At 47.9% G+C, this 27,065-nt stretch overlaps 1 protein-coding gene across 1 annotated transcript in view; it reads right to left on the bottom strand.

The window, feature by feature from the left end:
- The window catches only part of LOXL2 (lysyl oxidase like 2), a 93,237-nt gene extending 66,412 nt beyond the window's left edge, over positions 1 to 26,825 (bottom strand). Inside the window, exon 1 of the mRNA XM_042934559.1 lies at positions 26,647 to 26,825. The gene's annotated coding sequence lies outside the window, so the exon portion shown is untranslated. The remainder of the gene's footprint in view (positions 1 to 26,646) is intronic.
- Positions 26,826 to 27,065: the final 240 nt, after the last annotated feature.

The raw sequence follows: 27,065 nt of genomic DNA, 5'->3' as shown, positions 1-27,065 counted from the left end.
CCGTGGGGCGTGGTGAGGGAGGCAGGGATTATGATTCTATTACGAGGGAGAAAATCAAGAACCAGGGAGGACTGAGGACTTTATCGGAGTTGCCCCTTCGGGCAGGCAAAGCAAGAACTAGCCACTCCCAAGCTACCTAGACATCAACGATCCACCAGCACATGTAAGAAATGCCCAAATTCTGCCTGCCCCGTAGAAGCCGCACATAGCAGCTACAATCGGCACATAGCTACACTCTTGGCTTCAGTTCCCACTACCCCTCTCTCCCTGCCCTCGCTCCAGACTTTCACATGTCACCTGTCCGATCACAGCAGCCTATACTTGGTTTAAGTTTTACACATCACTGTGTCCCCATCCTCTCTCGCTCCCCTTCCCTCCAAAGAGTGTGTGTCACAGCCCCTTCCATTCTTCAAGGGAACCTTCCCAGATGCCCCTGTGGGGGCCAAGGGCAGGCCACTCCAAGATGGGCCACTTTAGCATGAAGATTATTTTTGAGTTCAAAGCAATCAAAACCTAGCAGATTCAGGAAAAGCTCTTTCCCTCCCCTTTAACTGCCTAAAAAATATTTAGATGGAGAACCTGCTCCAGGAAGAGAGCTGTCACCATAGAGAACTACATTATGATGTGAACCAGGTGTGGTAGACAGGGAGGAACCTAGCAAGGCCTGTTTGATCAAAGTCCTGTGTGTCCCATTGTTTCTGAGTTGGCCTGAGTGCTCCCCCCACCCCCACCCCCTCCGCCCCGCCCCTGCAAACATTGTTTACCAAACATTTACTCTTTATCATCTTCCCGTGAACTGCATTCTTCCCTTTGAAGTCCCAGACCCCTACCCCCTTCCTTTACTTCATGAAGACAAATGTACCTCCTTTTGTCTGTCTTTGGAATTTCCATGTCTGTGTAGATTCCCCATATGTATGAAATTAAATTTGATTTTCTCCTGTTAATCTGTCAGGTGCCAATGTGCCAATGTGTCAGGTGCCCAGCTAGAAGGGCCCTAAAGGGCGCAGGAAATTCTTCCTCTAATCAGAATGAATGTGTCCTCTGATTTCCTTTAAAATAGTATTTTGCTTGTGCTTTACACAATTAACCTTCCCAGGGCTAGTTAATTCCTTACAGGTGCGCTTTTCCCAGGCAAACCAACCAATCCAGAGCCACGCCCCCCCCCCCCCCCCAACTGCCACCTTACCCAAATCTCATACGGATCTTAGGATCCCATCTGGGGCATTATCCCCCTGCCCTAATCACCCCAGTGCCAGGTACCAGACAACTAGAGACAGCTCCTAATGCCCCAGAGTGAGCCGATATTATTCAATCGGCTGGTCCTCAAGTTGCTTAGCCTGCTTCTTTAGCCTCATCCATTCCTTCCTGGGGCAGTCACAGCCCTCGGTTTCCCCTCACTCCCTCTGCCTTTGACCGACCCTGGTGCTTCTGTATGTGGACCCCGTGGTGTGCCTTGCCTCCTGTTTCTAGGAATCAATGAGTATAAACTTCTTCCTTCAAACCACCTGCGTGTCCTAACATACCTGATTCAAATGGGGTAAACCCCATGATTATCCTCAGGAGGAAAATGATGCACAGAGAAGTTTGGCAAGTCACCCAAGGTTGCACTGATGGTAAGATGTGCAAGCCAGTCTCTGAATATGGGCAACAGACTGACCCAGGCCGTGCCCTCCCCCCCACCAGGCTTTACCACCTCTAGCAGCCCACCCCAGTCCAGGATTTGCCTGTCTCCCCTACGCCCCACCACCAGACTCCCCCTCACAGGAGAGCTTCAGGTGCCCCTAGATCATCTATTCATGTCTCAGAAAGAAATGAAAAGAATATGTGGCCCTGAAATTTTTAAAAAGAAATCTTACTCTCTGGATGTGTATAACTATAAACTGTTCCACCCAGCTTCTTGGATTCTCCAATCTGTGGGAATGGCCAGCGTTCAACTCCTAAATCTTTCCTAGAAAAGTGCTCCTGAATTTTTTTGCTTCTTCTGTGGGGCCTTCTGCTTCTTACTCTGGGGGATTGTAAAGAATTAGACCCAGATGCTTCTCTCTTCTTTTAGAAATAACTTTTATGCTTTTTTTCTTCCTTATTATAAATGTTATACAAGCTAATGATAAAAATCTGGGTAACGCAAACAAGTAAAAGGAAGAAAATAATTCACAGTATCATTGTCAGAGGTAATCATTATCAACATGGGGGTATATACCCCTCCAGCCTTTTTTTCTGTACATACATATATCCTTTCAAAACACGGGGATAATTTTCTACATGCTTATCTGCAAACTGCTTTTCACATTTAACAGTATGTTGCGAATATTATGCCACCTGGGCTATTCTTTTACAAGATTGTTTTTATTTTTTTATTTTTTATTTTATTTTATTAAAAAAAAATTTTTTTTTCAACGTTTTTTATTTATTTTTGGGACAGAGAGAGACAGAGCATGAACGGGGGAGGGGCAGAGAGAGAGGGAGACACAGAATCGGAAACAGGCTCCAGGCTCTGAGCCATCAGCCCAGAGCCTGACGCGGGGCTCGAACTCACAGACGGCGAGATCGTGACCTGGCTGAAGTCGGACGCTTAACCGACTGCGCCACCCAGGGGCCCCCAAGATTGTTTTTATTAATACACGATAAAATTGGATAATCTTATCACAGAATTTTTTACTGCTATAAATACTATTGACATGAATATCCTTGGAGCTAAAACTTTGCACAATCTTGGGATCAATTCCAAAAAGTAAAACCGCTGGGTCAGAGAGCTGGTAAAAAAGTCAATACTTTTGCAAAACTAGAAAACCGTCACGCAAGACTGTCAATTTACACATCGGCCAGTAGTATGTAGATCTCCCCACAAATTCAAATTTCTAGCTAAGGCCATGTTTTCAAACTTTTCTGTATCTGAGAAGCTGGAAAGGGCATTTTGTTTTAACTAGCGTTTTTGGTACTAGTGAGGTTGAGCCCCCCACTCCTTGCTATTGGCCACCTGCATTCCTTCCTTCCTTCCTTCCTTCCTTCCTTCCTTCCTTCCTTCCTTCCTTCCTTCCTTTCCTCCCTTCCTTCCTCCCTTCCTTTCTTCTTCTCTACCTCCCTTCTGAAATTATCTCTTCATGCTTTCTCTCCTGAATGTTCCTTCCCATGATTGCTTTGTAAAATCCATTTTTCTCCCTGGCATCCAAACAACCCTCAGGAGGGAAAAACTACCAGGTGGAAACCAACGTCCAAAGCAAAGCTTGGGTGGGTGGAGAGCAAAATGCCCTGTGGTCGCTCCTCGCAGCTGCTTCACTGCCACCCAGTTCAGGCCTCGCCTGCTCTACCCAAGAGCCCTGCACTTGAGCTTGGGTTCAGCCCCTCCTCGGCCTGAGGCCCCGGCTGCCTGGAGCAAGGTGGCCTGCAGGGAATCTGTCCAGGGTGGTCCCACTGTTTCTGAAAAGCTGCGCTGTCCAGAGACGCTGATGACCCGGGGAGACCCGAGCCCCGCCCCGCAGGGCCAGAAAGGGGGAGGTTCCAGACCCAGCTGCGGGGGGCGGGGCCCGGGGCCCGGGGCGGTTGGTCCTCCCGGGCCATCAGGGACCTGGGGCGCGGAAGTCCTCAGGGAAGCCCCAGGGGGCTCAGGACGCGCGGGCGTTCGGGGGACCAGCGTCCCCGAGGTGGGGGGGGGGGGCGGGCGCTGACCGGGCGGCCTGGACTTCCGGCCCCGTTGCCTCCCTCGGGCCTTTTCGGGAACCAGGCCGGGTGAGGACAGATTGGGCAGGGCAGTGCCAGGCTCCGAGGGAGCGGTGTCCCCTTTCTGCTCGCGCCCGCGTGGGTGATCTGGCACTCGACCCGGCCCCCAGGCTTAGCGCGGTCCCTGGCATACGTTAGTCCCTTATTTTAAAAGATTTGGATAAGGACAGGGTACAGCTGGCTCAGGGTAGACCCATCCTCATTCCTGGAAGGTGGGGTGGGGGTGGGGGGCGGTGCAGAAGAGGCCAGGCAAAACGCAGCCCTCGCAGATGGTGGGTAAGTGTCACAGTTTTACTTGTAAACAACAGACCTGCCATGGGGCAGACGTTCTGAGGTTATAGCTGGGTTGGCACAGTGGGAGTGCTCTATTACCCCTAGCAAACCATTTCCCCTTCTTCAGTGTTCCTCTCTGTAAAATATATACATCGTTCGGACCTGTGAGAAAATATATTCGGCCAATGAAAACAGGGGCAAAGCAGAGGAAAACTGGATTAGGTCATCCTCACTTTTCCCTGGGAGGTGGGAGCCCCATCGTGGCCCAAGCTGCCTTCCCCAGTCCTGGCTTTCTCATACTAAGCGACTGCTCTCATCTGCTGTAGGTGCCTTGTGTGAATTTTCTGCTGTGAGAATAGAGGGGAGGGGTGACCAACCGCGGCCAAACCTCAAACAAGAAAGACTCCCTCAACTTTCTGCCATTACCGTAAATAATGTCTTATATTGCATACATGCTCCTTCCAGAAAGGATCATTAGAGCATTTTTTTAACTGAACAATTGCAGGGTATGGGACTGAACTTTGGTACAGTAAAGCTCCCTCTGTGGATTTATCCTCTCAGAGGAGGTGACGATAAGTTAGGGTGCAGAAAAACACCCCGTCCCTTCTGTTCTTGCAAGAATGGAGGGACAGTCTGTATGACCTCCTAGTTCCTGTGCCCTACCTCCTTATTCGGCTCCTTTCAGTTCATAGAATCTGTATAAATGAAAAGTACTATCATACTTACTGAGTATTTAACTGAGCACCTATTTATTTTTTTAAATATAATTTATTGTCAAGTTGGCTAATATACAGTGTATACAGTGTGCTCTTGGTTTGGGGGGTAGAGTCCCATGATTCATAGCTTGCATATAACACCCAGTGTTGAGCACCTATTTTGTAGCCAGTATGGAGCTAGCTGCTGTGGGAGAGACCTAAGAAACGGAAGGTGCTCACATTCTTGTGGGATTGGTCCTATCTCCCCATCTAGAATGTAAATTATGTTCTCATTTTTCTCCCATTGTCTCTTGGGCTGGTCCCATCTCTCTGGAATGGGAGAATTATAAGAAGAGAATGTACTCAAGTTTTAAATAGTTGGGCCCAGACTATGGGAGCATTAAGACTTACGGGTTTAGGGGGGCACCTGGGCGGCTCAGTTGGTTAAGCATCCGACTTTCAGCTCAGGTCATGATCTCACAGTTCATGGGTTGGAGCCCCGTGCTGGGTCCTGTGCTGATAGCTCTGAGCCCGGAGCCTGCTTCGGATTTTGTGTCTCCTTCTCTCTCTACCCCTCATGCTCTTTCTCTTTCTCAAAAATAAACATTAAAAAAGGAGTTATGGATGTATGGATACAAGAGGTCTGTGTGAGTTCGAACAAAATCAGAGAAGGTTTTTGCCAGAAAGGACCATGCAGGGCCATTTGAAAGGGGAAGGCCATGTCGGGGGTCACCTGGCTAAGGGAGCGAGTGCAGTGGATAATTTATATCTCCTGGTTCCCAAATGCAGGACTCCTCCCACTTCAGTACAAAGGTCAGGAGAGGCTAGGGGAGGAGGAAGGCCTTGAGCAGGGCTGGGAAGAAGAGTTAGGAAAAGAAAACGTGGAGTAGTCTGGACTAGAGCATATGATGTGACAAGAGCAATAGGTGTGGAAATAAGCAATCTGTGCAGGGACAGAAAGAGGTGGCTTCCGAACACAGTTTTTAGAAGGGGCTGGAAAAGGATGGATGGGCAGATCTTCAGAGCAGGAGGGGAATTCAGAGTCAGCAAGTAAGGTTATTTCCATAATCAAAAATGGAAATTCAGGCTCTAAAAGTAAAGCGTCCCCAAATCAATAGCGCTCGGAGGTGGTGAAGGCAGGGTCAACCGGACCTTCCGGGGAACCAGTGGTGCCAACAGATACCAGAGGAGGGGCTGCCGGGAGGCAAGAGGACCTACACAGTGGAAGATGAGGGAGTCAAAGGTCCCCTCCCAGCCACTTTACTTGAATAGTGTTTTGACCTATGATCCTAGCATAGAGGTTGTTTTTTTTTTCCAACGTTTTTTTTTTTATTTTTTTTATTTTTTTTTATTTTTGGGACAGAGAGAGACAGAGCATGAACGGGGGAGGGTCAGAGAGAGAGAGGGAGACACAGAATCGGAAACAGGCTCCAGGCTCCGAGCCATCAGCCCAGAGCCCGACGCGGGGCTCGAACTCACGGACCGCGAGATCGTGACCTGGCTGAAGTCGGACGCTTAACCGACTGCGCCACCCAGGCGCCCCTAGAGGTTGTTTTTAAATCACTGCGGAGAGGCACGTCAAGCATCAGATGGCCATCCAATCAGATCAGCGGATGTGGCTGGAGCAGCCGTGGCACGGAGTAGATGCGCACACAGAGGGGTCGTGGGACACGTGTTTGGGGTGGGCTCCGTAGCAGAGCATCAGTTGGTGATAGTGAGAGATCCAGGGAGGAAGCACCACTTCAGCAGCAGAATCAGGATCCGGGTTCAGAGAGGGAGGGATTAGCCCCCAGAAAGGCTGACCAGAGCAAGGTAAGGGACACAATTCAACCCATACCAACTGTCTTCTCACCTAGGCCATTTGGGACCTCAGTGGATTCATAAAATCTTAGAACCAGAAAGTTCTTAAGATTATTCATCCAGTGCCCAGGATGGCAAACGCCCAGCAGGCACGCCGCCCTTCTCCCACCCCGCCCTGTGGCAGTCATCACAAACCCGTGCCAGCACTCTTGCCTCTTACGTCTTGCTCCCAGACACCCTAGATAGCCACCATTAGCTGGTTGAATCTGACATGCAAATCGACATCTGCTTGCCTTCCCTGTCCCAGCCCACCCTCTTCATGGCACAGATGAGGGACTGGAGGCTAGGGGTGGCAGGGACTCAGGTTACAGAAGAGACTGAGAATCTGAGGTCTTGTCATGGTCCCTGGCTGCATCCTGGGGTCCAGCGGGATGCTTCCAGATCCTCTGCAAGCTGACCTCAGCCAACAACTTAGGGCCTGACTGAAAAACCAAGAACTTAGAGCCTAAGAACCAAGTTCTTAGAGCCAAGAATTTAGAGCCTGGGACAGACAAAGGCATCTCAGATAGATAGAATTGGACACCAAGGCACCCAATTGGCCAAGACACCCAAGGTCAAGAAAAGGCTCTGCCAACTACTAACCATGGACCATGGGCCAATCCATTAAACTCTTGGTCTTCATTTCTTTTATCTATAAAATGCAATGAGATGTGTGTGTGTGTGTGTGTGTGTGTGTGTGTGTGTGTGTGTGTAGATTAAATGAAATCATGTAAAAATTCCTAGCATACAGCATAGACTCATGCACATTAGTTTTCTTCTTGCTTTCCTGCCAGCTCAGTACCCCTTGATTTGAGTACCTACAGTACTCAGCAAATAGTTATTGAGTGAATAAATATAAATTCCTCCTCACATCTTCACCCCTGCCTTTTTCTTCTGATCTAGGTGCATTGAAAAGCAAGGTGATAAATTCGTTCCTCATGAAATGATCGTATTTAGGAATTTAACACATTAAAGAATAAATTAATTATTGCTTTAAGGACTTTTACGTTGTAACATTGCTTTAAGGACTTTTACGTTGTAACAAAGAACTCCTAGATACGAATTCCAGTAGTTGAATTTTACATATTGCACCATGTTAGAAGTAAGGGCAACGGGTTTTTCATGAGTAGGTGGACCTTCCTGTGCCTCTCAGATCAGCTGACGTAGGTGCCTGCTTACCTCTGAAGTTCACTCTGTGTAGTGAAGGTGGTAGGCAGACGGGGTGATTTATGGGGGATGAAGACGCCCTGGGATAATAAAATCTCGCCCCCACAGATAATCAATGCTTAGTATCTAGATGAAAGTCTTGGGCTGTAAGATGGGCTCTAAGAGATGCAGAGTAAGGCATAGTACCAACCCATCACATCTGATTTCCTGCGAAACGTGCCAACCCCCTGTACACACCTGTTTGCCCTCAAAGGATGAGCCCCTACCCACATGCCGGACTCGACACGCTCAGGGCCTGTGAATGTCTCAGGCAGTGAGCAATGCTGACACCCAGAGGGGAGAACGGTTGTGTCCGCGGGGCCCACATGGCAGACCCATGGGGAATGGAAGCTCCTCAAGACCCACTTCCTCTGAGGGGCGCCCGGGTGGCTCAGTCGGTTGAGCATCCGACTTCGGCTCAGGTCATGATCTCACAGTCCGTGGGTTCGAGCCCCGCGTCGGGCTCTGTGCTGACAGCTCAGAGCCCGGAGCCTGTTTTGGATTCTGAGTCTCCCTCTCTCTCTGCCCCTCCCCTGCTCATGCTCGGTCTCTCTCTGTCTCAAGAATAAATAAAAACATTAAAAAAAAAAAAAGACCCACCTCCTCTGAGAAGCCTGCTCCAGCGACTTCTGCCTTCTCGGCTTACCTCCTACAACACCGTTAGCTATGCTCAGGAAGCTGGAGGGGGCTGGGCATCATCTCTTGCTTTGAGTGTGCCATGGAGGCCACGCACATTCCATTCCCTCTCTGAGGCCCTTTCCAAATAGATGCCGGCTTCGGGAAGGAAGGCAGAGTGAAGGCTTAGGGGACAGCTCCAGAGCCTTCCCCTTGAACGTAACGTTATAGTGGAAGGTGCCGAGAGGCAGATGTGCTCTACCTGCGGGGTCGGGTCATTTTGTTGTGCACAGATGGTGGTGAGCAATTCCCCACTAGTTCCCCCACCCGGGGATATATGCGCTTTCTTGCTCTCTGCCTGTTTTATGTATTCATTTGCACCCCCCCTTCTTCCAAAAGTATGACTTCTGCTTTTATACAGCAACCTGGACACTACACGGGCTGGCATTTTTAAGGTAAGATTCTGTTAAAGAGAAAGCTGGATTAAAAAAAAAGAACCCTGTATTTATTTACTTATTGTACTCATTCTGTATCTAGTACTGTATAAAAAGTGCTTTACAGGTATGAACCAATTTAATTCTCTAGACTAGAGCTTCCCAATAGAAACACAATGCGAGCCACATATGGGATTTAAATTTTTCTAGTAGCCACATTAAAAAAGTAAAATGAAATGGATGAAATTAATGTTAATGATATTATATCTTATGTCCCGAATATTATTGTTCCAGTATGTAATCAATATACAATTATTAGGGGCGCCTGGGTGGCTCAGTCGGTTAAGCATCTGACTTCAGCTCAGGTCATGATGTCACAGTCGTGAGTTCAAGCCCCATGTTGGGCTCTGTGCTGACACCTCAGAGCCTGGAGCCTGCTTTGCATTCTGTGTCTCCCTCTCTCTCTGCCCCTCCCCTGCTCGTGCTCTGTCTCTCTCTCAAAAATAAATAAACATTAAAAAATATATATATGTATACAACTATTAATGAGATACTTTACATCCCTTTCTTCTACTAAGTCTTTGAGATCTGGTGGGTACTTTACATTCACAGCACATCTCAATGCGGACAAGTACATTTCAGGTGCTTGGTGGCCCCACTTGATGGTGGCTGCCATATTGGACGGCACAGCTCCAGGCAGCCCTCTGAGAGTATTATAAGCATCCCTATCTCCCTGAGGAAAAACTGAGGGACAAAAGGCTACGTGATTTTCCTAAGGTCACATAGCCAAAAGGTGATCGAGCTGGGATTTGCATCCAGGCATCCAGATACCAGAACTGAGACGTTTATTCATGAGTCATTCTTATCCCTGTGACTGAGAAAAGCACACTCTGGTATACTCAGCCTTGCCCAGTGACCAATTTGCTTAAGAAGACTGCTTTGGGCTAAAGGATTTGAGCTTCCCTAAGAAAGGTACTAGGCTCCGGGCATCTGGGTGGCTCAGTCGGTTAAGTGTCCAACTTCAGCTCAGGTCATGATCTCAAGTTTGAGCCCCACATCATGCTCTGTGCTGACAGCTCAGAGCCTGGAGCCTGCTTCAGGTTCTGTTCTCCTTCTTTCTCTGACCCCCCCCCCCCCCACTTGTGCTCTGTCTCTCTCTCTCAAAAATAAAATAAACATTAAAAAAATTTTTAAGAAAAGATGTATTAGGCTCCCAATGGTGAAAAATAAAAGCAAAGCTTGAATTTTAATTTGGATAAAACAAACAACAGAGCACTATGTCTCTTACCTTCTCTGGCCCCTAATCGTAAACAAATATGGTCAATTCTCCCTTTACCTTTCTGGACGTTTGATGACATTTGGATTGATGAAAGACACATTCCTCCTCTTCACATCTGCTCTCTCAGTCCTTAGTCAGAGATTTTTATTCTACTAAAGACATCAGAAAAATGGTGGAGACCTCTGGCCAAATGTAGTATCTGATCCCACAGCTAGGGGAATTTTTAGACAACAGGAAGATCTATTCAGCATTCACGTTTGAAGAACTCCCAGGTCATCCACGGCCATGTTTAATTCCAGGAACACCTTCTACCCTGAACACAAGCCAACTGGGTCAGCAGAACCTATCTGCAGCTCGTTCACACATACCAAAAAGCAAGCTCAAGAGGGTTTCAGCAACCCTCTCCAGGCATGCTGAGGAAAGTTCACAAGGGGAAAGCTCACCTTGGAGAGTATTGTCAAAACCTCATCTGACTGAAGTCTGGGAACTACTGCAGCAGATGGTCTTAATTATTCACACAGTTTAGCTCGGGAGTGGGCCATCGTCAGAGGGTTCAAGGCAAGATGCCCATGGACTGCAGTGTTTGATTAACATGAATGAGAGGCAGTGCGTGCCAGAAGAAAGTTGGCCGTGACTGTGGCTTATCAGAACGTGCTAAATGATCTCTCCCAATATGTTCTCGCTGGGCTCCTGGCTAAGCAGTTGAGGACATTCTCACATTCAATTCAGTCCCCTGGAGGATACAGCTTTCACTCGGTCGATACTAGGGTAAGCTACGCCAAGAAGAGGTATTATACTCCAGGGAGTATCTGGAGAGATACGGGAAGAATTCCTTCACATCACTGGGATTGAAGGTCCCAGGCGTTCCTGACAAACATCAGGCAGCATCAGCTCACCTTCTTCAAGGGCCGTGAGCACCCTCTATAAGCAGTGAGCCATTCAGACAGCCGCACACTCTTCCCCCATGAAGAACAGGCTGGACCCGCTGCCACCTCTCTACTGTCAGGAAGCGGTTTAGAGGCGCGCGGACCTGGGTTCAAATCTCATTTCCACTACTCGCTCTGTGACCTCAGGCACACTTAGATTGTCTAAGTCTCCGTAGTTCATCTGTCAAATGGAAACGGTATCTACTTAAAAGCAACTTTTTAAAGGGAAAGCAAGAAACACCTGCTTTTCAGGATTGTTACAAAAATCAAAGGTCGGGGGCGCCTGGGTGGCTCAGTCGGTTAGGCGTCTGACTTCGGCTCAGATCATGATCCCGCGGTCCGTGGGTTTGAGCCCCGCGTCGGGCTCTGTGCTAACAGCTCAGAGCCTGGAGCCTGTTTCAGATTCTGTGTCTCCCTCTTTCTCTGACCCTCCCCTGTTCGTGCTCTTTCTCTGTCTCAAAAATAAATAAATGTTAAAAAAAAATTAAAAAAAAAAATCAAAGGTCGTACTTCTTATGTTCCTGATCCACAGTAGGTGGTCAAAAATGTCAGGTAAAATATTTTGGTTCAAATAGGTGGAGCCTGCTAGACTTGGGTCGGGCAATTCAAGTGCCAACCACAAGATGCTAAGCCGTATTATGCAAGTGGTTGTGCTTAATTTTGATCTATCTTCAGGTTTCCCCAAGTGTTATCTGGGGAACTGGGAACTCCCAAGGATGAGCTTACGTAGTTCCTCCTGGATCCAGCTCTTGGAACAACTTATTTGAAAACGAGAAATACACATTTGTTCCAGAGAATATATGATATGGAGAAAAGCTTAATTACCTCAATCAATAGGTGTCTTCACATGTGCTGGATAAGCTAGGTGGGGTGCTAAATCGTGCGAAGTTCAATGGGAGGGTGGGCTCCAGGGAGTCTGTCTATAGTGTCTGCAAATAAGACTTTTAAATGGGGTTTATGTCATCCAATGCTATGACTCCAACAGTGGCATTGTTCTCATCATGGATGAATATTTGAAAATCCTTTACCTAACTTGAACCCACCAGGGCTCCAAAAGGCAAAAGAGGAAATGTAAAAGTGGAATTTCCAGGGTCCTTTTCTTAGGCTACTATTTGACAGCTGAATCATTTTGCCTAGCAAAGAGTATGAAAGGCCGACTCTAAAAAGAAACCCTGAGTCTCAAGATTTCCTTGGGGCTTTCAAACGTTTTCCTTCCCCCAGAAGCGGTCCCATCTGAATCACTCCATCACCTCCCTTGAAAGGGGCATTCTGTGCTAGAGAACCTGCCTGCCTAAAAACATTTTCGGAAAAGTGGCTATTGACTGGCCTACCCTTAAACAATATGACAGACCACGGCCCCTTACCACCGACACCTCACTCCGTGGCACCCGGTCAAAAAATGCCCCACGTGACCCAGCTGATTCCTAGTCAGTAACAAAGGCATGCACAGACGAGGGGGGGAAACACACTGTAAACACCATTCGCCGTTTGCATGGCGTGCGTTTAGCAAAAAGCACTGCTCTTCTACAAGCTGATCCTCTTAACCGTTTCCCTTCTTCCCACCCACCAACACGACTGTCTGAGGCCCTCCTCAAGCAGGCCTCCCTTGGGTTCCAGCTTTCCATGACTGGCCCTGCCATTTCTAGGCCCTTCCGAGGTAGGGAAGTGATTCATTCCTCGCAGCCCTTGCTCCACATCTTGTGCTCCGGAGCTCCCAGTAGCGGGCCTTCCTGCTTCGTCGCATAAACAATGGCACCGCTCCCCAGCCATGAGCAGTGGCCCACGATGCAAAGGGCACTTGCTCAGCGTTCGCTGAACAGGGGAGCACAGAACCCAGTGGGATTCTTTCACCCAGACAGAACGCTCCACTTAATGTCTCTGCCAGATGTCGGCATTCAGATATGGGGTCAAGGGGTGGGGTGGGGGCTGTCTCCTTCATCAGACCCTGCCAGATGTCGGCATTCAGATATGGGGTCAAGGGGTGGGGTGGGGGCTGTCTCCTTCATCAGACCCTCACTGCTAGAGGTTCCTGCTGGATCAGCAGGACTGATGAATGGTTCTCATTCATGGCCCAGAGCACACCGCGGGGAGGCTACCCCAGCTGTGGTCCGGGTGCTGCTTCTGGCCCCACATGGAACACATTCCTTTGTGGAAGAAGGCTGCCTTTGGTGAGGGGGGTGTGCTCAGAGAATGAGGGCAGCGGTGGGGGATGATGGGGCCTTTCTGAACCACCTCAGACAAGAATGCAGACTTTGACACCAGGCTTGGCCAGGGCTGGCCCATTTGGCCCCTGGCCAAAGATTCCACCTCAGCCCTGTCTATTTCTGGCCACAGAGCAGGAATGTTCAGGGCACCGGGAAATGGTGAGAAGGTAAGCATATAAAGCTGAATTTTTTTTTTTCAGCCTTCAGAAAGAGGCCTTTGTCGGGCATAATTTGTTGTGATCAACTAGGGTTCCCCGCAGTCCATCTCTGGCTCTGGATGGAATCTCATTTTAACCAGGCTGCTTCTTGGGGAGGCTGAAGGTACAGTTTCAGACTCTTAAAAGTGTGCCTAATGGAGACTGTCAGACTGGATCAGAAAGGGAAAGCCAAATACATATAGCGTCTATAAGAGACACATTTTATCTCTATAGCACATAGTCCATAAAGAAAGGCAGAGAAAACCCAAAAATCAGTGCTGCTGTTTGAAGGCAATACCATTGTAATGGCGGTGGGAACAGAATGATGCAAAGATGCCCATTGGATTCAAATTAACCAATCCGTGGCCCTAAAAAAATGAAGGCCTAGTCTGACTCCAGGATAACCTACAATAATTGAAAGAACACAGTGTTGGCATCTGAGAGTGGTCAAGATTCAGATCTGGCTTCTGCAACTAGAGAAGGGTCTTACCATCTTAGTGAGTCACATAAGAAGTATCAAGGGCCCAGGGCGCCTGGGTGGCTCAGTTGGTTAAGCGTTGGACTTTTGGACTTTGGCTCAGGTCATGATCTCACAGTTTGTGGGTTCAAGCCCCACGTTGGGCTCTGTGCTGACAGCTCAGAGCCTGGAACCTGTTTTGGATTCTGTGTCTGCCTCTCTCCTTGCCTTTCCCCCACTCATGCTCTGTCTCTCTCTCTCAAAAGTAAAAAAAAAAAAAAATTACAAAAAAAAAAAAAAGAAGTATCAAGGGCCCAGTAGAGTGACTGGCTCATAGCAATGCTCAATGAGTGGTAACTATTATAATTATAAAATCAGCAAGAACCTGGAAAAATCCAAGGAGGGGCTTCACTTCACCCACTGACCACTCTTAACACACCACTTAGGTAACAGGTTTTAACCATCCCCCCACCTCTCCTCCTCTGTACACACACTCCAAACACACTGTTTCCCAGAGCTACAATCAGTAGCCAAACTCATCTGAGTTTCTGCACCACTTTAGGGGGAGGAAAACAGAAGCCAGAGCCAGAAGGGTGTGCAATCCAATCACTGCCAACAAGTCGTGTTTTTAGGGCAGGAAGTGTAGTTAGGGATGAGACCCACTGCATGCAAATCTATGGAGCACTGGTCCAGGCAGAGACAGGTGGGGAGGGGCTTGGCCATGCTCATAAGAGGAGTATACTGGGTGGGAAGTGGAGGGAAGTCTGGGCTAGAGGGAGTATACAAACCAGTTTTTCAAAGAGATGCCTCCTCAAGAGTGGCCACGGAGGTACTGGTTAGCTTTCCTTGTGCCTCAGGTAGGGCTAGTCTTAGCAGGACTCACTTTTGGCTTTCTACACTTTCTGTGTCCCCACTAGTTTCCAGGCCAAGCCCTCATCCAAGTGATGCAACCTCAGTCAGCAGTCAGTTCTTCAGGCCTGAGCCCCTCAGATGAGAACTAGACCCAGGGGGCCCAGCCAAGGAGGGAGCAGCCACATCTCTGCCTTGTCTGGAAATGTCTGGCTACACAGAGGAGGGGGTAGGAGTGCCGTTCTCCACTTTGTTAAGAGCCTGTGATCTGGGATTCTGCTGTCTATTAGAAGCAGTGGCTTCCTTCCAGAAGCCCGGTGAGTAATAGCAGGCACTGACCGCCACATCACCAAAGCTGGCGGGGCTCAGCTGCACAATGCCAGCTGGTGCTGTGTCACTGATGATCATTCCTGGAGATAATGGCATCTGCAGAGTAGTGGCATATACACATGGACCTACAAGTTCTTGCTCTTCCTGGGGGAGGCAGACTTTCTCAGCTACCTTTGGACCTGATCAGTGTCAGTGGTGCTGATCACAAGTCTTTTTGGGGCCTCCTAAGAATGATTCTAATATTCTCACTGCATTTCCAGCCATGGCATGGCTCCCACTGGTGGCTACAGGGTGCCTCCGCTTTCTTTAGCATGACACGTACTTCCTTCAACCCACAACCGTAGGTTTAGCCACACTGACCTGAGTGCATGTGGTCCCCAGAAGATACCTGCTTCCACACTTCCCTGACTTTGGTCTTGCTGTTCTTTGTTCTAGGATACCACATATCTACCTCCTGAACACCTGTTACTCTATGTTTAGGAATCTACCCACATGTATATATGGAAAGTCTTCAGGAATCTACTAAAAGACTATTAGAACTGGTAAGAGTTCAGCAAGGTTATAGGATACAAGGTCAATATACAAAAGTTAACTGTTTCTATTCACTTTCAAAGAACAATCCAAAAAGGAAATGACAAAACGAATTCCATTACAATGGCATCAGAAAGAATAAAATATTTAGGAGCCTCTGGGTGGCTTAGTCGGTTAAGCATCTGACTTTGGCTCAGGTCATGATCGCATGGTTCATGGGTTCAAGCCCTGCATTGGGCTCAATGCTAACAGCTCAGAGGCTGAAGCCTGCTTCAGATTCTGTGTCTCCTTCTCTCTCTGCCCCTCCCCTGCTCATTCTCTCTCTCTTTCTCACTCTTTCTGTCTCTCAAAAATAAATAAATGTTGAAAAAAATTTTAAGATAATATTTAGAAACAAATTTAACAAACGACATGCAGAATTTATCCTCAGAAAGCTACACAGTTTTCAAAGATATTAAAGATCTACATATATGGAAAAACATCCCGTGTTCATGGATTGGAAGACTTAATGTCATTAAGATGAGAATACACATTAATCTATGAATTCATCAAAATCTCTATTAGAATCCCAACTGACTTTTTCACGGAAATTGAAAAATTGATTCTCAAATTTATGTGGAATTGTAAGGGATCCAGAATAGCCAAGACAATTCTGAGAAAGGAGAACCAAGTGGGAAGACTCACACTTTCCAATTTCAAAAGGGCAAAAGGTTAACACAAAGCAACAGTTATTAAGACAGTGTGGTACTGGCACAGGACAGACACACAGATCAATGGAATATAACTGAGAGTCCAGTAATAAACTCATAGATTTATCAGTAATTGATTTGGACATGAGTATCCACACAATTCAATGGGGAAAGGCCAGTCTTTGTAAAAAGAATGGTGCTGGCATAACTGGATAGCCACACATAAGAGAAAGACGCTGGACTCCTCCTCCACACTGTTTACAAAAATTAATCCAAAATGGATCAAACATCTGCATATAAAAGCTAAACTACAAAACTCATAGAAGAAAACATAGGGGTAAATCTTCATGACTTTGGATTTGGCAATGTTTCTCAAATATGACACCAAAAGCACAGGCAACAAATTAAAAATATGTATGTTGGACTTCATCAAAATTTAAAGTGCATCAAAAGGCACTATCAGGATGTTTCATGAACCAGGGCAGCAGTAGTATGGGTAGGAAAAAAGGCATAGTGATCAAGTATTTATTGTACTATTTACATGTCTATCTCCCTTTCAAGCCTGTGAATCCCCTTGAGGGCACATAATCTCTGTATCCCCCGAATCCATTATAGTATAAATGCTGAGTACATGTGATGTCAACTGAGAAACAAGGAGACACTATCAAGAAGGTGAAAAGATAATTCACAGAATGGGAGAAAATATCTGTAAATCATAGATCTGAAAAGTGTCTAATATCCGGAACATATAAAAACTCCTACAATTTGGGGTGCCTGGGTGGCTCAGTCAGTTAAGTGTCTGACTCTTGATTTTGGCTCAGGTCATGATCTCATGGTTTGTGAAATCAAGCCCTGCATCAGGCTCTGTGCTGACAGTGAGGAGTCTGCTTGGGACTCTCTCTCTCTCTTTATCTCTATCTCTCTGTCCCCCTCCCCTGCTCTCTCTCTCTCCCTCTCACACACACACACACACACACACACACTTTCTCTGTCTGAAAATAAATAACATTTTAAAAAACTCCTACAATTCAATAAGAATGAGCCACCTAATCACCTAATTTAAAAATGGGCACCGGACTTGAACAGATATTTCCCCAAAGAAGATATGCAAATGCCCAATGAACACCTGAAAAGATGCTCAACATCATTAGTCACCAGGGAAAAAGCAAATCACAACCTCAATGAAATACCACTTTGCATACACTAGGATGGCTATACAATGTTTGAAAAAAATTTTTTTTAATGTTTATTTACTTTTGAGAGAGAGAGAGAGACAAAGTGCGAGTAGAGGGGAGGGTCAGAGAGAGAAGGAGACGCAGAATCTGAAACAGGCTCCAGGCTCTGAGTTGTCAGCACAGAGCCTGACACGGGGCTTGAACTCACAGACCGAGAGGTCAGGACCTAAGCTGAAGTCACACGCTTAACCGACTGAGCCACCCAGGCGCCCCTATACATTTCTTTTAAGGGGGAAAAAGTAGGTGTTAGTGAAGATGCAGAGAAATTGGAACCCCCATACATTGCTGGTGGTAATGTAAAATGGTACAGCCGTTGTGAAAAACAGTTTGGCAATTCCTCAAAAAGATAAACATAGAATTACCATATAACCCAGCACTTCCACTCCTATTTATATACCTAAGAATTAAAAACAGATGTTCAAACAAAAGTTCGTATACAAATGTTTATGGCAGCACTATTCATAATAGCTAAAAGATGGAAACAATCCAAATGTCCCCCAACAATGAACAGATAGGGGCGCCTGGGTGGCTCAGTCGTTTGAGCCTCTGATTCTGGGTTTTGGCTCAAGTCATGATCTCGCTGTTTGTGGGTTTGAGCCCCACACTGGGCTGTGCAAGCTGGCAGTGCAGAGCTTGCTTGGGAATGCTCTCTCTCCCTCTCTCTCTGTCCTTCCCCCACTCACGCTGTCTCTGTCTCTCTCAAAATAAATAAACTTAAAAAAAAAAAGCAATGAACACATAAACAAAATGTGGCATATCCATACAGTGGTATATTATTTGGCCATAATAAGGTATGGAGTATGTGTACGTGTCACAACATAAATAAGGCCTGGAAACATGTAAAGTGAAAGAAGCCTTATGTTTGATTCCATTTATACGAAATATCCAGAATTGGCCACATCTAGGCAGGAAGCAGATTAGCAGGAATGGGCGTGGGGAGTGAGGGTAGGGTGGGGGAGGAGAAGGAGGTGACAGGTAAGGGACACAAGTTTCTCTTTCCGGTAGTGAAATGCTCTAAAACGGACTGTGGTGATGGTTGTACATATCTGTGGATATACTAATACCCATTGACTCAAACACTTTAAATGGGTGAATTATATAGTATGTAAATTACATCTCAACTAAGCTTTAAAAAATGGACTTAAATGACACTTGTGTTAAGAGTATATATTTATGAAGTAGCCGCTACATGATAAACACTGTATTAGGCACTGGGAATTCAAAGATGACTCTGATGTGGGTTCTGCCCTCAAGGAGTGCACACAATACTTACAGAAGCAGGAACAGTACAGAACGAGATACAGGAGTGAAAGGAGGAGGCGGTGATCACACCTGAGGATGAGGAACAGGAAAAGCCTTAGACATTGACACTGAGCAGGTTGTGGAGGCAAATTTGAATTTGACAGGTTGGGGGTGGGGAGATCATCCCAGGCAGCAGGTAGGGCTGGTCTAAAATAACAAAGTGTCTTTTGGAAGCCGTGTGTGGTACAGATAGGAAGATGAAAAGCAGAGGCGCTGCGGGGTGGGGATGATGAGAGGTGGGAGAGATGACAAGCAGAGGGCCAGCAGAGAGGGAACTTGAACGTCATGCTAAGAAATGCTGAGTTTTCCTTTTGGGGATAAGGAGCCAATGGACAGTAAAGCAGGGGCGGGGCGGGGCGGGGGGGGCGGTGACGGGGGCAGATTTGTGATCTAGAGCAGGAGTCAGCAAACTGCAGCCCACGGGCCAAATCTATAAATACCGTTTCTGGAAATGAAACTTTATTGGAACACGGCCATAATGAGTTCTTTACTTGCTATCTGTGGCTGCTCTCCCACTAAAACAGAGTGTGGACCAATAACAACACAGAGCATATGGACTGTGACGTCCAAAATGTTTGCTATCCGTCCTTAGAGGAAAAGTTTACCACCCCTGCTCTGGAAAGATCACTGTGGCTATTGCATAAAGGAGGGCTTCGTGGGGGTTAAGACCAAGGGAAAGGAGGCCAATTAGGAGACGAGCAACTCTCTCGCTGCTGGGTAATGTTCACGATGTTGGTGTAACTTGCATGGTTGTGGGGTGGAGAGATGGGCCTGGCTTTGTGAGCTGTGGGGAAGGAAAGACAGCTGGGGAATATCAAGTCAAGAAAATCAAGAGTGCCTGGTTTGAGGATGAGAGACCCCACAGGGTTTCACTGATGTGTAAATTTTAGTGTTTTTTTCCTCATCATTAAAATGTCTCTAAACATCATTTTTAGAAGAATGCTCTCAAACAGAGCACCTGAATTAAAGGCAGCTTAAAAGTTTTTGGGGCGCCTGGGTGGCTCAGTCGGTTAAGCGACTTCAGCTCAGGTCACGATCTCGCGGTCCATGAGTTCGAGCCCCGCGTCGGGCTCTGGGCTGATGGCTCAGAGCCTGGAGCCTGCTTCCGATTCTGTGTCTCCCTCTCTCTCTGCCCCTCCCCCGTTCATGCTCTGTCTCTCTCTGTCTCAAAAATAAATAAACGTTAAAAAAAATTTAAAAAAAAAGTTTATTTTATTTCATTTCATTTCATTTCATTTCATTTCATTTCATTTCAAGTAATCTCTACACCCAACGAGGGGCTCAAACTCAAGAGTCAGTGCTCTACTGACTCGGCCAGCCAGGTACCCCTAGCTGAAAAGTGTTTTAAAGAAATTATTCTTACCACTTGGTTATGGGCATGCTAGAGCAATTCTAGGCAACCCGGTGGATAATCTTCCTCTCTTCACGTGTTGCAACAAGCCCGAGGTCCACAAATTCTTTGTCTATGCTCTAAGGCTGCCGTTGGCACTAGGTGGGCACTAAGGGGTTGGCGGCCGGCCATCAGAATAGTATTCTTGACCGACGATTTTATTTTAAATACACGTGTCAAATACCATGTCTTACTCATTTTTGTGTCTCTTACAATGACTGGCAGAGTGTCTGGCACATAGAAGGCCACTAATAAGTCATTTTAGTTAAGAAGGAAGAGAGAGGACCAGGTGGGAAGAGAAGGAAAGGAAGAAGGAAGGAAAATAAGACAGGAAGGCAGTACACGGCCACGAAATTTCCCCCCAAGGCTGAAAACTCATGCTGCAGCAGAAGCTGATAAAAGGGCCGTTCTTCAGGTGGATGTGAGTCCCCTTCTTCCAGGGAGAGCCTGGAGGGACCATACTTAGTGGTCATGTGTTAATACAGCTGCAAACGCCAAATATGCTGTACTATCTTCCCCAGATATTTTAAGGAAATAAGTGGCTTAAATCTCACAACGAATCTCGATGTTTGTGTCTTTCAAACACCTCTCGCAAACTGCCTCGCAAAGAGAAAATGAGCGTCCAATCCCAAGACCCCGAGGTGTAGCTAAAGCAGCCGCATGCAGGCATGAGACGTAACTGAAACCTCTTGCTTGACCGTGTGCTCCAGGTAATGTTCTAGTCTTGGTCTAGGCGGTAGTTACACGGGCATGTTCATTTTGTAAAAATACATCCAGAACAGGTAGCTGTACACCCATGCTCACAGCAGCACTATTCCCAACAATCAAAAGGCGGAAGCAACTCAAGTGACCACTGACGAACGAACGGGTAAACAAAATGTGGTACGTCCATCCAATGGAATACTGTTCCCTTAAAAAGGAAGGAAACTGACATGCTGCAACATGGATGAAACTTGATGACACAGATGTTGAGTGAAATAAGCCAGTCACCAAAAGACCAAGTACCATATGATTCCACTTACATGAGGTACCCAGAGTTGTCAAATTCATAGAGACAGAAAGTAGAATGATGGTTTCCAGGAGGCTGGGAGGTGGGGGCGGGGCGGGGGCGGGGAATAGGGGGTTAGTATTTAATAGGGATAGAGTTTCAGTTTGGGAAGACGAAAAGTTCCAGAGGTGGATGGTGGTGACGTCACACAACAATGTGAATGTGCCTAAAGCCACTGAGCCCCACACTTAAAAATGGTTACAATGGTGAGTTTCAAGTTGTGGATATTTTATCACAATAAAAACAAAACCAAAAGTGTATACATGTGTATGCTTAGACTTGGTGCCATTTCACCTACATGTGCTATTCTTGGTGGGGTGTGGGGGAGGAAGTTGACTTTAAAAATGCACTCAATTTTATATTGGTATTTGATTTAGGAAGATAGGAAAAGATCTTTCTTACTAGATCTTAGGGTCACGCTGTCACTCTGGAAAGCTGGGCTATGTTTATCCCGCTACTCTTTGGTGCTCCAGGACAAGGCTGGGGGTGGGGGAGTTCATGGATTCAAGTTCAAAGGCAGTGACAAGAAACGGAGCAGAGTAAGCTGTTCACAAGTCATCCACATAATGTTCTCATTAGGCGTATGCTTTTCAGGCAAGCAGCATCATTTTCCCAGAAGATACTCTAAGCATTGTGTTGGGGACGCATCAAGGAGGGCATATGGCAGCTTGCACAAAACCTCCACGGGTCTGCTTGTCTAACAGATTCTGACAATGAAACAACTTGAAAAATGTCTCATCATTCGCATGCGATATTACAGTATGAAGTTGGAGGTATTCCACACGAAGGCATCAAAAGCCTTGGGTAAGAAGAAATGATTAACTGTGGTCCTAATTACATCCTCATTATCTGTTGAGTCTGTTCTCACTCTACCCCCGGACCTGCCACATATCACTTACCTGGGTATGTCGTTTTTGCCAAGAGAAGTGCCAAAGATTTTATTTTGAACTCTGGACAGAAATCTTATCTAAATTGTCACCATCACGCTCTTATCACCCTGGAACAAGTGGCTATTCTGAAGGGATGGTCCTGTGCCAAAAGAATTCTCAGACACACGTGGCAGGCAGGAGCGGCCAGCACACCTGGCCAGGTTGGGTTCCCTGCCAAGCATGCACCATGCTCAACAGCAGGAGCACAGCTGGAATTACTAAAATAAGAAGGTCTGAAGACTCACTTCGAAACTAGACATGCCTGGAGAGCAGAAGATAAGCAGTGCATGGCTGCAGGTGCATGTCTGTGCAATCTGCTTGGCCCTCCCAGTCCTGGCCCACGGTTGCCAGTTCTGCTGGTTCCGGGGGGGCCTGGGGCAGGGCAGCCTGCGGCCACTTCATCTGAGGCCTGGTGGCCCATTCAGGGTCCACAGTGCAGCTGGGTTTATGTGACACAGCCACGCGGACAGATCACGAAGACCGTTTTCCAGAGGGGAATGAACAATAATCACAAGCTGTTCTGAATCCAGGCAGCTCCAGGAGTGGGGGACTCTACTCCCTAATGCTCCCAAAGCTATAAGGAAAGAAGCAACTGTCACAGCTGATGTGGCATCACCTAGAAATTCTGCTCCCACGGAGACAGCCTATTAGCTAAGGGGGAAGAGAATTTATGGCTGCCAGAAGACAAGGTGATTCAAGGTTAATGGTTTGCCCCTTTGAGTTCCTACAGTTTGAATAATGGGATTGAGTAACCAGTTTCTCTGTCACTGACTGCCTGTTTTATGGAAGGTGTGTTCATTCAATGTCTATTTCAGGGCAATGAATATAAGAGCAGAAAATCTAGGAGTCAAGAAATAAGAGATTCCATTTTCCCACACGGCCAGCCAAGGAAGAATTCCAATTCATGAGTCTTACTAATAAGATGTAGAAATGATTTATCACCCCACTTCAAAGCAAATAAGCACAAGTAATGGAAATGCTAAAAGTAAAAAATTCTGGTGTTCTATATCCTCATCAGACCAAGGCAGAATAAACAAAGCTGTCCATAACTGAAGGACTTCAGAGGGAAGTCTCTTCCCTGTCATGAAATTTAGGAATCTCCGACTATAGACACTAGCTGCCAAACTACTCAGGCAATGATCAATGATGGGTAATTGTTCTCAGTGAGATTTCCTTCTGGGGCCTTGGTCTTGTCCAAGAATTCTAGCGACAGAGGATTTGCTCATCCTACTTCCAGACCTAGGAGCCAGAGACTAGGGGGAAAATGCTGCTTCCTAGTTCACGGAGGCCCACCTCGAGTCCTCAAGAGGGAAGCCACTTTCATACGGTTCTGCAATAAGCTGGGAAATAAACCCAGGCTTCCTGACTTTGCAGCTGATTTACCACAAGCACCAAATGGCCAGTTACTGCATATTTACACACGGATTTCTAATCACAGGTGTACGGGAAGTGACAAGCTCAGGATGCAGCCAGAGCCAAGAGGAACACTTCAGAGAACAGCCGATAGCCCATGAGCAGCACTGAGAAACAGAGCCACCGTGGCCCAGGAATGAGGAGGCTGGGTCAGGTCCTGGCTTCGCCAATCCCTGCCTGTGCCATCTGGACAGCTTATCTGTTTGCCAGTGTGCTCAGCTGTAAAATGAATTCAGTACCCATCTTACTCTTCGGTGGAGCGTTGTAATAACCAAATGACACAGTGGATAGAAAAGTGGTTTGATAGGAATAACATACAGTATGAACATAGATTATAAAAACCAGCAGAACTCGGCTCAACTTTACAAAGGCATTTTGGGGGAAAGTGGGAAATTTTTGTCTTTGTTTTGTTTTAATTTTTTTAATATTTATTTATTTTTGAAAGACAGAGAGGGAAAGAGCATGAGTAGAGGAGAGGCAGAGAGAGGGAGACACAGAATCTGAAGCGGGCTCCAGGCTCTGAGCTGTCAGCACACAGCCCGACGCAGGGCTCAAACTCATGAACTGTGAGATGACGACCTGAGCCAAAGTCAGATGCTTAACCAACTGAGCCACCCAGGTGTCCCAAAAGTGGGAAATTTTTGAATATGGGCTGGGTATTAGATGATAGTAAAGAATTATTGTTAATTTTCTTAGGCATAGCAATGGCATAATGGTTATTTAATATTTTTCAAGATCACACTGAAATACATAGGGATAGAATTATTATCAAATTTGAAATCTGGAATTTGCTTTAGAAAGAAAGAGCAAAAGGATAGATAGGAGCAAATATGGCAAAATATTGATAACTGTTGAAGCTGGGGGAGAAAATATGGAGGCCTTCTCTCTACTTCTATGCATGTATGAAAATTTTCAGAATACAAAATAATTTTTTAAATTTATTATTTTTTTATCTTAGCGAGAGAGAGCTTGAGTGGGAGGGGGAGGGGCAGAGGGGGAGAGAGAGAATCTTAAGCAGGCTCCACGCTTGGCATGGAGCTTGATCCTGCGACCCTGGGATCATGACCTGAGCTGAAATCAAGAGTCAGAGGCTCAAACCTCTGAGCAACCTAGGCGCTGCCCCCCACCCCACACAAATACAAGATAATTTTTAAATAAACATTGCAGAATTGGGGGGTGGGGGATCACAAAGCTTCACTGAAGTTCATCCCCAGAGCACAGAAGATCTGTTTCCTTCACAAGACCCTTCCACACTGGTCATCCAGAGGTCAGAGAACAAGGACATGGCAAAAGGCCAGGAGAAGGCAGGCCAGGACCCCAGGTGGAAGCCTCTTTCAGAATCTTCTGTCTGCCATGCAACCAAACGTCAGCCAGCCTATAAAGTCAAGTGCACACTTTGTCTTCAGACCTAAGTAGCCTATTCACCTTAGACCAAGTCACTTGTTAACACAAAGTTACAGGGAGATACACAGACGCTTGCATACCCACACCCCCCACTGAGGCTCAATTCCTTTGGGCCCCAAGAACCCCAGGGCCAAATGGGGGTATGCACTTTGCCATGGGATTGAATGGTCATTCCGGGGCAGATACTGGGGACCAGTAAGGGGAACAGGACAAGAGGGAGAGGGAGATGAATAATTTAGCTAAGGCAGGGTCCAGTGAGCCAGTCATTCATCTGGGTACTGACTAGGGAAATGAGCATTTCCCTCTTCCTTCTAAGCCCCATCCCTGACCATTTTAAGTACAGAATAACACCATAAATAACTAAAAAGTTCCAGCAAAGGTGACAAATGGGCTTTGGGGGTTCCTGCACAGACAGGCTGGCGGTGGCATAAGGGAGGAGCCGGAGTACAGGAAAGGGGTTCAAGCCCCCACTGACTAGCTCCCTGGCCTTGGGCTTCAGAGCTTTTCCTCCTCTGCAAAAAGAAATGATCGGGCTCATTTTAAGAACCCCGCAGTTCAAAGATTTTAGTGGGCAAAATTAATTTGGGGCATGTTCCGACTTACGTGAACATCGTTCTTCTCACCTGGACCTGAGGTTTCCTAACATTTTGAGCAGTTCGGTGCTTCCCACCCCCACCCCACCAAGTTCCGCCGCGTCCCCTCACCCCACCCGCGCTGGTTTTGGTGGTCTTCGCTTGTTTCTTCCAATCATTTCTAGCTCGGCGCTGATTTACAGCGACACCTCCAGCAGGCAGCTACAGTTAGAGGACTCCCAGATTTGGAGTGGGGGGAGGGTGTGCAGCGCGCAGTGGCCAAAGCGCCTGCGTAAAACTGTAGGCACTGAGTCTTGCGGGATGCGTACAGGGCTAGGATTTCCTCTACCACTGGGGCGACCCTGCATGTACGACCCTCGGGTTAGCTTGTGCTAGTTCTTTCCTACTCCAGGGTCTTTCTGTGATAACGGCGGGAGAGGTTCCCCGGTCCCCGGACAAGCCAGCACGACGTGGGAGGGAACACCTTGGGAGCGGACCGCGCCTGTCCTCCTACAGCACTCAGGGCACTCCTGCGCTCAGCCGAGCCTTTCTAGCAGGCTGGGGAGAAAACCCAATTCCGAGACAGTGGGAGATAGAGCACCCAGGCGTACCCCTGGTGGCCCCATCCGCTCTGCCCCAGCCCTGTGCCCTCCGTATCCCCAAAGTCTGGGGACACCCCAGGGCACTCCCCGCTCCCGCGCGCCCCCCACACCCTCAAAAGCCAGAACGCCGGGTAACCCTGGCCCCACGCCGCACCTAGGGCCCACAGAGCCTCGACGGGCTGCGTCCTGCCGGGTCGCAGGAGCCCCCGGCAAGCCAGGAACACAGCGCCCTGATCCCCGGGGCGCGCCAGCTGCAAAGCCTCGCCCAGCTGAGGGAGAGGTGGGGCTGGCCGGTCCGCCCGAGTCGGAAGGGGCACCCGTTAGCCGGCAGGTCCTAGCATCACTCCGAGCAAGCAGCCTGCGCTCCAAGTGCCCGCCACGCAGGTCCGGGGAACCCGCAGCACGGCCGAGAGGGAGCTCCGCAGGGAGCGGACCCCGAGGACCCCACCGGGACGCTCCCGCTTCCCTGCCTACAGCTGTGCGGAGGGGAGGAGCAGGGAGCGCTCTTACTTGGCAACAGAGGCCCGCGCTGGCTTGGCTGGGGCCAGCTTTCCACGGTGGCCCCTCTCCGCGCGCGTCGCCGCTGCGCCCCTTTCCCGAGCCGAGGGGACGAGCCGACTTCTCAGGCCGCTGAAGGAAGCGGGATCCAAGTTGAGGAAGCCGCGGGCCGGAGTCGCTCCTTTACGCTTTTCCCGGTACTTTTAACGCGAGTCGGAAGGCAAACCCCTCCCCGAACCCACCCCCTTCCCGGGAGGTGGCCACCGCGGCAGGCCCGGCCTCCGGCCCCTTTTGTTGTAATTCGAGAGCAGCCCCTCCCCGGGCCCGAGCGGGCTGTGCGGGGGAGGCCGCGCGCCAGAGGTTGCAGCGCTTCCCAGGCTCTTCGCGCCCAGGTTTCCGGAGACTGAGCAGCTCGAGAGGGGGCCCTTTCC

Source organism: Panthera leo, chromosome B1 (genome assembly GCF_018350215.1).
Source record: "Panthera leo isolate Ple1 chromosome B1, P.leo_Ple1_pat1.1, whole genome shotgun sequence".
NCBI classification, from domain to species: Eukaryota; Metazoa; Chordata; class Mammalia; order Carnivora; family Felidae; genus Panthera; species Panthera leo.
This window is presented reverse-complemented; position numbering and strand designations above follow the sequence as displayed.